The sequence below is a fragment of the Rhinoraja longicauda genome, unplaced genomic scaffold (assembly GCF_053455715.1).
Source record: "Rhinoraja longicauda isolate Sanriku21f unplaced genomic scaffold, sRhiLon1.1 Scf000276, whole genome shotgun sequence".
Classification (NCBI taxonomy): domain Eukaryota; kingdom Metazoa; phylum Chordata; class Chondrichthyes; order Rajiformes; family Arhynchobatidae; genus Rhinoraja; species Rhinoraja longicauda.
In genome coordinates, this window is record NW_027601494.1 from 55,501 (window position 1) to 66,626 (window position 11,126).

Here is an 11,126-nt window from a genome sequence, read left to right on the forward strand (position 1 = left end):
TAATGGTATCGGATCCAAGTGAAAATGACCTCGGTGATCAGGGTGAGTAGATCGGCCGCTGCCATGGCCACCAGGTAGCGAGTGGTGCAGGTGGAGAGGCCGCACTTTCCCCGGGACAGGATCACAATCGCCACTAAATTCACTGCGGAAAGAGAAGGGGACGGACACTGGGCATTACTGAACACGGTCTCCGGGGCTGAACACCGGCTCCACTTTCAGCTGGAGATCAGGAGTGTTGGAGTCGGTGCGCGGCTGCAGGTTTAACAATGTCAGACCCGGCTCCGACTGTGCCCGACCTGCCCGCTTCAGGGGAGAGGAGATAAGGCGACGGGCGGGGTAAAGGGCGGGGAGGGAACGAGCAGCCGCCCGCTACAATAGGCGGAATGGTCCTGTCTACAGTTAACCCCGCTCACAGTCTCTGATGGGGTCGGTTTCACAGACTTAACCGTGACCGGCCGCGTTTAACCAGGGCTCTGGGAACTCGGCATCTGATGGGGACGAGGAGGGTTCCAGAGGGAAGGCAGGGACAACTTAGGATCCGGCCGCAGAGTGGCTCCGCTAATGGATTCATTCCACAGTGAGTTCAGTTCGGTAACAACACACGCCGGTAGATCCGCGGCCACCGTTTCAGGAGATCGATCCAATTATTGACCAACAGGCAGGTTGAATCCGACTGTGACAGACTCCACAGTGAGACGTGTCCACAGGAGCGGGTGTTCACTCTGATCAATAACTCAGACACAGGGAACTTCACAATGAAAACCCCTTCCAGTCACACCGTCCCGGAGAGCTGCCTGTCCCGGGCACTGGGACAACTCTGGGCAAGGTCCCACTGAAGGCAAGAACAACATTCTAGTGGGTCCCGGCAGTGGGAGAAAAAGAGGGTTAGTTTCGGCTGTCTGAAAATAAGAAAAATCACAGCGTTAATTCAAAAATATTTCACTGAGAGGATTGATATACTTCACATATACTTGAACAACGATTATCAGTTGGGAATCTTGTAACAGAATCAGATTCAGGGCAACACCGGTGCACAGACGGAGTTATAAATTTTGAATTGTTCTGCTCACTTACCAGGGACTCCAACGGCAGCAATGATCACGTACAAGATTTTGTCCACGTCGAAATATTCCCAAAGCTTTTCCCCCATTTTCTCTGCCCAGCGACGTGTCCAAGTGAGCTACCGGTAATCTCTCGGAATGAAATGCTGGGGCAGAACATTCCCGGAGATTTTATACCACTTTCCGTCTCCACCGGGACAGTCAAGTTTCAATAGTGTTTAAAAATAGAGATTTTGAAATGATTCGCAAATAGATGACATCAGACAAGTGAAATCCCTGCTGAGACAGGTCGTGATTTATTCAGGGAATTGATTGAGAAACTCCAAAGACTGGGAATCGTGGCGAAGCTGAGGGATGGAAATTGGGAGCGGCATTGCTCCAGCAAAGGGGATATTGTTTCAAACTCCATCAGGTCCAACTCTCCGCCTCATGTTGTTTGTCTGATTTCCTTCAATCCGCTTCACTCACTAAGGCAATCCCAAATTCCAGGGACCCTCTCAGGGCTTCTGGTGCCCAGTTTGATGGTGGAGTGGGCGAACATGTTTCTCAGGTTGAGGAGTTAGGTCAACAGATCACCTCGCACTAAAATGGCCCCTCCACTCTGGTTCACCGCTCAATATGATCGCGGCTTAACTGACTGCAACCTCAACCCCACACTCCCGGCGAGGCCGGAAACCATTCATTCCTTGCTTGCCTGCAGTGGGTCTGATTTTGCGCCGGGACAATAACATTCTCTGCCTTCGTCACCTCTGAGGAGGAACGACCCAAAGACTCACCACACTCAGAGAACAGAAACATTGTGGCTTCAGAATTGTCCGAAACCCAAATAACACAGCGAATGATGCGGCACATCTCCCTCCTCCCTTTCTCTCTCCCTCCATCCTTACTGCTGCCCTCTCTTTGAACTGTGACTCTCTCTCCTACCCTCTCTATTCTGTCTCTCTGCGCCCCTGTCTCTGTCAACCTTTCACCCCTTACCCCTCCCTCCCCTCTCACTCTCACTGCATCTCTCCCTCAGTTTCTCTCTATCTATCTCACGCTTCCCCCTCTACCTTTTGCCAACCCACTCGCTCTGAACACCCCTCCCTCTTCATCTTCCCAATCTCCCTTTGATAATTCACTGCCCCTCCATCTCTTCCCCTTTCGTCTTCTCAGCTATCTCTACCTATCTGTCTCTCTCTCTCTTTTCCCCAACTCTCCTCCTGCTCGCCCCCACTTCTCTCTCCAACGCCATTCTTGGGAAATGCGGTTAGAACGGTTAGCCGCCATGGGATGTAACAGCTGTCCCTGTGCCTCTTCCCTGGGGAGGGGAGAGAGTGTTTCCTACACCAATCTCTGTGACCCCCTCCCCTCCGGTCCCTACACCCCCTCTCTATGACCCCATCCCTCCTGCCCCTACACCCCCTCTCTATGACCCCCTCCCTCCTGCCCTTACACCCCACACTCTCCTCGTCTCTGTGACACCCTCCCCTCCCGCCCCTACATCCCCTCCTGTCTCTGTGAACCCCTCCCCTCCGGCCCCTAAACTCCCTCTCCCTGTCTCTGTGACTCCCCTCTCGTCCTCTTCAAAGCCCCCACATCCTTCCTGTAGTGTGGGACGAACAGAACTGCGTGCAATACTCCAAATGCAGCCTGACCAAAGTCCTGGAGAGATGCATCTTGACGTCCTGGCTCTTGAACTCGATTCCGCGGCAGATGAAGGCAAGCGGACCACACGCCTTCTTCACCGCTCTGTCTACTTGTGTTGCCACTTTACGGGGAGTTCCGGAGTTTATCAGGAACAGTTTCTTTCTCTCCACAATCAGACTACTGCACGGAGTTAGTATTTAGAGTCACAGAGTGATGCAGCGTGGAAACAGGCCCTACCTTCGCCCCAACTTGCCCACACCGACCAACATGCCCCATCTACACTATTCCCACGTGCCCGCGTTTGGCCCATATGCCTCCAAACCTGTCATATCCATGTACCTGTCCAAGTGTCTCTTAAACTGTGTGATAGTCCCTGCCTCAACTTCCTTCTCCGGCTGCTCGTTCCATACACCCACCACCCGCTGTGTGGAAAAGTTGCCCCTCGGGTTCCTTCTAAATCTTTCCCCCCTCACCTTAAACCTATGTCCTCTGGTTCTCATTTCCCCTACTCTGGGCAAGGGACTCTGTGCATCTAGCCGATATATTCCTCTTATTTAATAGCATTTATTTCAAGAGGGCTTGCATATAGTCAAGTCATGTCAAGTCAATTTTATTTGTATAGCACATTTAAAAACAACCCACGTTGACCAAAGTGCTGTACATCTGTTAAGGTACTAAGGAAAAAATGAAACATACAGTACCACACAAACATATCAGCACATACAAAACAGTTCACAGCGCCTCCTCAATGGGCCTCAAACGCTAGGGAGTAGAAATAGGTTTTGAGCCTGGACTTAAAGGAGTCGATGGAGGGGGCAGTTCTGATGGGGAGAGGGATGCTGTTCCGCAGTCTAGGAGCTGCAACCGCAAAAGCGTGTTAAACCCTGAGCTTAAGCCTAGACCGCGGGATAGTGAGTAGCCCCAAGTCGGCCGACCTGAGGGACCTGGAGTTAGAGAGGTGGGTTAGAAGATTTTTGATGTAGTGGGGGGGGAATGTCCATTTAGGGCTTTATATGTGAATAGGAGGAGCTTGAAGTTGATCCTGTACCGTACAGGGATCCAGTGGAGAGAGGTCAGAATCGGCGTGATGTGGTCCCTTTTACGGGTACTCGTCACGAGTCTCGCTGCGGCGTTTTGGACCAGTTGCAGGCGGGACAGGGAAGATTGGCTGATCCCAGTGTATAGGGAGTTGCAGTAGTCTAGGCGGGAGGAAATGAGAGCGTGAATGGTTTTTTCAGTGTCGTCGAATTGGAGGAAAGGTCTGATTTTAGCTATGGTACGAAGTTGGAAGAAGCTGGCTTTTACCACAGCGTAGACTTGCTTGTCAAATTTTAATGCAGAGTCAAATAACACGCCGAGGTTTTTGACATGCGGTTTGACTAGGCAGGATAGGCTTCCAAGACTGCCTGTTATCGATTTGATGGAGTCGGGGGGCCTAATAGGATGACCTCAGGCTTGCTCTCGTTTAATTAGAGGAAGTTCTGTGCCATCCAACATTTTATGTCCTCAAGGCAGTGTAAGAGGCTGTTTAAATTTGACTGGTTGTAGGGCTTCATGGGGAGGTAAAGCTGAGTGTCATCGGCATAGCAGTGGAAAGAAATGCCGTGCCTTTGAATGATTTGGCCAAGGGGGAGCATGTATAGAGAGAAGAGAATGGGGCCTAGGATGGAGCCTTGTGGAACTCCGCAGGAGGGGCTAGCTGGAGCAGAGGAATAACTGCCTATGTTGATGGCGAAACTCCTAATTTTGAGGTAGGAAGCGAACCAGCTCACGGCAGTGCCATCAATGCCAACCGCGTACCGGAGACGGTCAATAAGGATGGTGTGGTCCACTGTATCGAACGCTGCGCTGAGGTCGAGACGGAGCAGGATTGCACAGTCGCCGGTGTCGATGGCGAGAAGCAGGTCGTTGTGTACCTTCAACAAGGCAGACTCTGCTGTGGTGGGCTCTGAAACCTGACTGGAAACTTTCCAGGATGGTGTTTTGGTGTAGGTAGGGCACTAATTGGTTTAGAATTGCCTTTTCAAGGACTTTTGACAGGAATGGCAGTTTGGAAATGGGTCTGTAGTTACTAGGCAAGGTGGGGTCTAGGTTAGGTTTTTTCAGTAGGGGCTGGACCACCGCGTACTTGAAACAGGTTGGAACAGTGCCAGTGGCCAGAGAACTGTTGATAATAGAGAGGATGCTGGGACCGCCTATTGCAATGACATCCCTCAGAAGGGCAGTGGGGGCAGGATCAAGGGGCAGGTTGCAGGTTTCATAGCGGAGACAAGCTTTGCAAGGGAGGATAGAGTGACGGGTTGGAAACAGTCCAATTTAGATGAACAGACTCGTGAGACAGCTAGGGCACGGATGGGAGGGGAAATGTTCATTCTAATGTTCTCAACTTTGCTGGTGAAAAATTTAGCGAATTCTTCGCACTTAGCAGGGGATCCAACTAAGCTGGTACTGGTGGCGCGACATATTGCAGAGGTAATTGTGCTAAATAGGACCTTGGAGTTATGAGAGTTTTTGGAAATAAGGTCGGAGAAGTATTGTGCTCTAGCAGACTTTACTGCTTCCTGGTATTTGAGAAGATTGTTTCTCAGAATTTCGAAGGAAATTTGAAGCTTGTCACATTTCCACCTCCGTGCTGATTTTCTGCACTCCCTTCTTAGGGCTTTGGTGGTGTCATTGAGCCAAGGCCGACCTTTGGGCTTAGGCTTTTTCATTTTAAGGGGAGCGATAGAATCCAGGATGGAAGAGCAAGTGATATTAAATAAAGAGCTAAGATCCTCAGTGCTGAGATGGGGGGAGAAGCCTCAATAGTGCAGATGTTGGGGGCAGCTGTGAGAGCCTCGGAGAATTTACTGGCAGTCAATGAATTTATGTCGCGGGAGTAGCGAACAGGGAGATGAGATTTTGAGGGAGATAAAGGCAGAGATGCGTCAAAAATGATAGCGCTTTGGTCCGATAGACAGGCCTCAGTAGATTCAATGTTGTAGATTGGGAATCCGGACGATAACACTAGGTCGAGAGTATGGCCTAACTTGTGAGTGGGTCCCGTGGTGTGAAGAGTCTGTGGTCTCCGCAACGCCATCAAGGATGCCAAGAGACAATACCTGGAGAAACTTAAGTCCCAGTACAACCTCTGGGTCACACGGAGAACGTAGCACGGTCTGATTAAGATAAATGGACGCAAAGAACGTTCAGCCAATATCATTGGTGATAGTGCAAACCCACCTGATGAACTGAATACTTTGTATGGTGACTTCTGGCTCTTCAGACTCCAGTGTGCCTCTCCCGAGGATGACAGTTGCAGAGGTTAGAGCGGCCTTGCTGTGGGTAAATCCACGAAAAGCAACAGGCCTAGACGGAGTTCCTGGCCGTGTCCTTAGTAGCTGAGCGGAAACGCTAGCAGCTGTATTCGTGGACATCTTTGTTCTCTCCCAACTCCATTCTCAGGTACCCAACTGCCTCTTGAAGACCACCATCATTCCAGTGTCGAGGAAAGGCAAGACCTCAAGTTTAAACGACCACCGAACAGTGGCCTTGACATCCACCATCATGAAATGTTTTGGGAGGCTTGCAATGGAACGCATTATATCCAGTCTAGCCAGCGTCCTTGGCCCACTGCAGTTCGCCTACCGCCACAACAGGTCCACGGACGATTTCATCGCCCTAGCCCTACACTTATTCCCAGATCACCTGGAGCGTAGTAATTGCCGGGATTCTGAAATACAAGTGTGAAGCAAGATAAACGTAGAAGACTCAGATGACACCCGTGGAGTGAGGAAAACGTATCGAATGTCCGAAATGAGTGACCCAATAAAATAACTGATAGTCCTAAACAAATGCATACTTCGCACAACTCAAGCGCACCTGAGTTAGAGTGAAAATTACATCGCCATCGTCTAGGCGGGAGGAAATGAGAGCGTGAATGATTTTTTCAGTGCCGTCGAATTGGAGGAAAGGTTTGATTTTAGCTATGGTACGAAGTTGGAAGAAGCTGGCTTTTACCACAGCGTTGACTTGCTTGTCAAATTTTAATGCAGAGTCAAATAACACGCCGAGGTTTTTGACATGCGGTTTGACTAGGCAGGATAGGCTTCCAAGACTGCCTGTTATCGATTTGATGGAGTCGGGGGGCCTAATAGGATGACTTCACGCTTGCTCTCGTTTAATTAGAGGAAGTTCTGTGCCATCCAACATTTTATGTCCTCAAGGCAGTGTAAGAGGCTGTTTAAATTTGACTGGTTGTAGGGCTTCAGGGGGAGGTAAAGCTGAGTGTCATCGGCATAGCAGTGGAAAGAAATGCCGTGCCTTTGAATGATTTGGCCAAGGGGGAGCATGTATAGAGAGAAGAGAATGGGGCCTAGGATGGAGCCTTGTGGAACTCCGCAGGAGGGGCTAGCTGGAGCAGAGGAATAACTGCCTACGTTGATGGCGAAACTCCTATCTTTGAGGTAGGAAGCGAACCAGCTCACGGCAGTGCCATCAATGCCAACAGCCTACCGGAGACGGTCAATAAGGATGGTGTGGTCCACTGTATCGAACGCTGCGCTGAGGTCGAGACGGAGCAGGATTGCACAGTCGCCGGTGTCGATGGCGAGAAGCAGGTCGTTGTGTACCTTCAACAAGGCAGACTCTGTGCTGTGGTGGGCTCTGAAACCTGACTGGAAACTTTCCAGGATGGTGTTTTGGTGCAGGTAGGGCACTAATTGGTTTAGAATTGCCTTTTCAAGGACTTTTGACAGGAATGGCAGTTTGGAAATGGGTCTGTAGTTACTAGGCAAGGTGGGGTCTAGGTTAGGTTTTTTCAGTAGGGGCTGGACCACCGCGTGCTTGAAACAGGTTGGAACAGTGCCAGTGGCCAGAGAACTGTTGATAATAGAGAGGATGCTGGGACCGGCTATTGCAATGACATCCTTCAAAAGGGCAGTGGGGGCAGGATCAAGGGGGCAGGTTGCAGGTTTCATAGCGGAGACAAGCTTTGCAAGGGAAGATAGACTGACGGGTTGGAAACAGTCCAATTTAGATGAACAGACTCGTGAGACAGCTAGGTCACGGGTGGGAGGGGAAATGTTCATTCTAATGTTCTCAACTTTGCTGGTGAAAAATTTAGCGAATTCTTCGCACTTAGCAGGGGACCCAACTAAGCTGGTACTGGGGGCGGGACATATGACAGAGGTAATTGTGCTAAATAGGACCTTGGAGTTATGAGAGTTTTTGGAAATAAGGTCGGAGAAGTATTGTGCTCTAGCAGACTTTACTGCTTCCTGGTATTTGAGAAGATTGTTTCTCAGAATTTCGAAGGAAATTTGAAGCTTGTCACATTTCCACCTCCGTTCTGATTTTCTGCACTCCCTTCTTAGGGCTTTGGTGGTGTCATTGAGCCAAGGCCGACCTTTGGGTTTAGGCTTTTTCATTTTAAGGGGAGCGATAGAATCCAGGATGGAAGAGCAAGTGATATTAAATAAAGAGGTGAGATCCTCAGTGCTGAGATGGGGGGAGAAGCCTCAATAGTGCAGATGTTGGGGGCAGCTGTGAGAGCCTCGGAGAATTTAGTGGCAGTCAATGAATTTATTTCGCGGGAGTAGCGAACAGGGAGATGAGATTTTGCGGGAGATAAAGGCAGAGATGCGTCAAAAATGATAGCGCTGTGGTCCGATAGACAGGCCTCAGTAGTTTCAATGTTGTAGATTGGGAATCCGGACGATAACACTAGGTCGAGAGTATGGCCTAACTTGTGAATGGGTCCCGTGGTGTGAAGAGTCTGTGGTCTCCGCAACGCCATCAACGATGCCAAGAGACAATACCTGGAGAAACTTAAGTCCCAGTACAACCTCTGGGTCACACGGAGAATGTGGCACGGTCTGATTAAGATAAATGGATGCAAAGAATGTTCAGCCAATATCATTGGTGATAGTGCAAACCCACCTGATGAACTGAATACTTTGTATGGTGACTTCTGGCTCTTCAGACTCCAGTGTGCCTCTCCCGAGGGTGACAGTTGCAGAGGTTAGAGCGGCCTTGCTGTGGGTAAATCCACGAAATGCAACAGGCCTAGACGGAGTTCATGGCCGTGTCCTTAGTAGCTGAGCGGAACCGCTAGCAGCTGTATTCGTGGACATCTTTGTTCTCTCCCTACTCCGTTCTCAGGTACCCAACTGCCTCTTGAAGACCACCATCATTCCAGTGTCGAGGAAAGGCAAGACCTCAAGTTTAAACGACCACCGAACAGTGGCCTTGACATCCACCATCATGAAATGTTTTGGGAGGCTTGTAATGGAACGCATTATATCCAGTCTAGCCAGCGTCCTTGACCCACTGCAGTTCGCCTACCGCCACAACAGGTCCACGGACGATTTCATCGCCCTAGCCCTACACTTATTCCCAGATCACCTGGAGCGTAGTAATTGCCGGGATTCTTAAATACAAGTGTGAAGCAAGATAAACGTAGAAGACTCAGATGACACCCGTGGAGTGAGGAAAACGTATCGAATGTCCGAAATGAGTGACCCAATAAAATAACTGATAGTCCTAAACAAATGCATACTTCGCACAACTCAAGCGCACTTGAGTTAGAGTGAAAATTACATCGCCATCGTCTAGGCGGGAGGAAATGAGAGCGTGAATGATTTTTTCAGTGCCGTCGAATTGGAGGAAAGGTTTGATTTTAGCTATGGTACGAAGTTGGAAGAAGCTGGCTTTTACCACAGCGTTGACTTGCTTGTCAAATTTTAATGCAGAGTCAAATAACACGCCGAGGTTTTTGACATGCGGTTTGACTAGACAGGATAGGCTTCCAAGACTGCCTGTTATCGATTTGATGGAGTCGGGGGGCCTAATAGGATGACCTCAGGCTTGCTCTCGTTTAATTAGAGGAAGTTCTGTGCCATCCAACATTTTATGTCCTCAAGGCAGTGTAAGAGGCTGTTTAAATTTGACTGGTTGTAGGGCTTCAGGGGGAGGTAAAGCTGAGTGTCATCGGCATAGCAGTGGAAAGAAATGCCGTGCCTTTGAATGATTTGGCCAAGGGGGAGCATGTATAGAGAGAAGAGAATGGGGCATAGGATGGAGCCTTGTGGAACTTCGCAGGAGGGGCTAGCTGGAGCAGAGGAATAACTGCCTATGTTGATGGCGAAACTCCTATCTTTGAGGTAGGAAGCGAACCAGCTCACGGCAGTGCCATCAATGCCAACCGCGTACCGGAGACGGTCAATAAGGATGGTGTGGTCCACTGTATCGAACGCTGCGCTGAGGTCGAGACGGAGCAGGATTGCACAGTCGCCGGTGTCGATGGCGAGAAGCAGGTCGTTGTGTACCTTCAACAAGGCAGACTCTGTGCTGTGGTGGGCTCTGAAACCTGACTGGAAACTTTCCAGGATGGTGTTTTGGTGTAGGTAGGGCACTAATTGGTTTAGAATTGCCTTTTCAAGGACTTTTGACAGGAATGGCAGTTTGGAAATGGGTCTGTAGTTACTAGGCAAGGTGGGGTGTAGGTTAGGTTTTTTCAGTAGGGGCTGGACCACCGCGTGCTTGAAACAGGTTGGAACAGTGCCAGTGGCCAGAGAACTGTTGAAAATAGAGAGGATTCTGGGACCGGCTATTGCAATGACATCCTTCAAAAGGGCAGTGGGGGCAGGATCAAGGGGGCAGGTTGCAGGTTTCATAGCGGAGACAAGCTTTGCAAGGGAGGATAGAGTGACGGGTTGGAAACAGTCCAATTTAGATGAACAGACTCGCGAGACAGCTAGGTCACGGGTGGGAGGGGAAATGTTCATTCTAATGTTCTCAACTTTGCTGGTGAAAAATTTAGCGAATTCTTCGCACTTAGCAGGGGACCCAACTAAGCTGGTACTGGGGGCGGGACATATGACAGAGGTAATTGTGCTAAATAGGACCTTGGAGTTATGAGAGTTTTTGGAAATAAGGTCGGAGAAGTATTGTGCTCTAGCAGACTTTACTGCTTCCTGGTATTTGAGAAGATTGTTTCTCAGAATTTCGAAGGAAATTTGAAGCTTGTCACATTTCCACCTCCGTTCTGATTTTCTGCACTCCCTTCTTAGGGCTTTGGTGGTGTCATTGAGCCAAGGCCGACCTTTGGGTTTAGGCTTTTTCATTTTAAGGGGAGCGATAGAATCCAGGATGGAAGAGCAAGTGATATTAAATAAAGAGGTGAGTTCCTCAGTGCTGAGATGGGGGGAGAAGCCTCAATAGTGCAGATGTTGGGGGCAGCTGTGAGAGCCTCGGAGAATTTACTGGCAGTCAATGAATTTATGTCGCGGGAGTAGCGAACAGGGAGATGAGATTTTGCGGGAGATAAAGGCAGAGATGCGTCAAAAATGATAGCGCTGTGGACCGATAGACAGGCCTCAGTAGTTTCAATGTTGTAGATTGGGAATCCGGACGATAACACTAGGTCGAGAGTATGGCCTAACTTGTGAGTGGGTC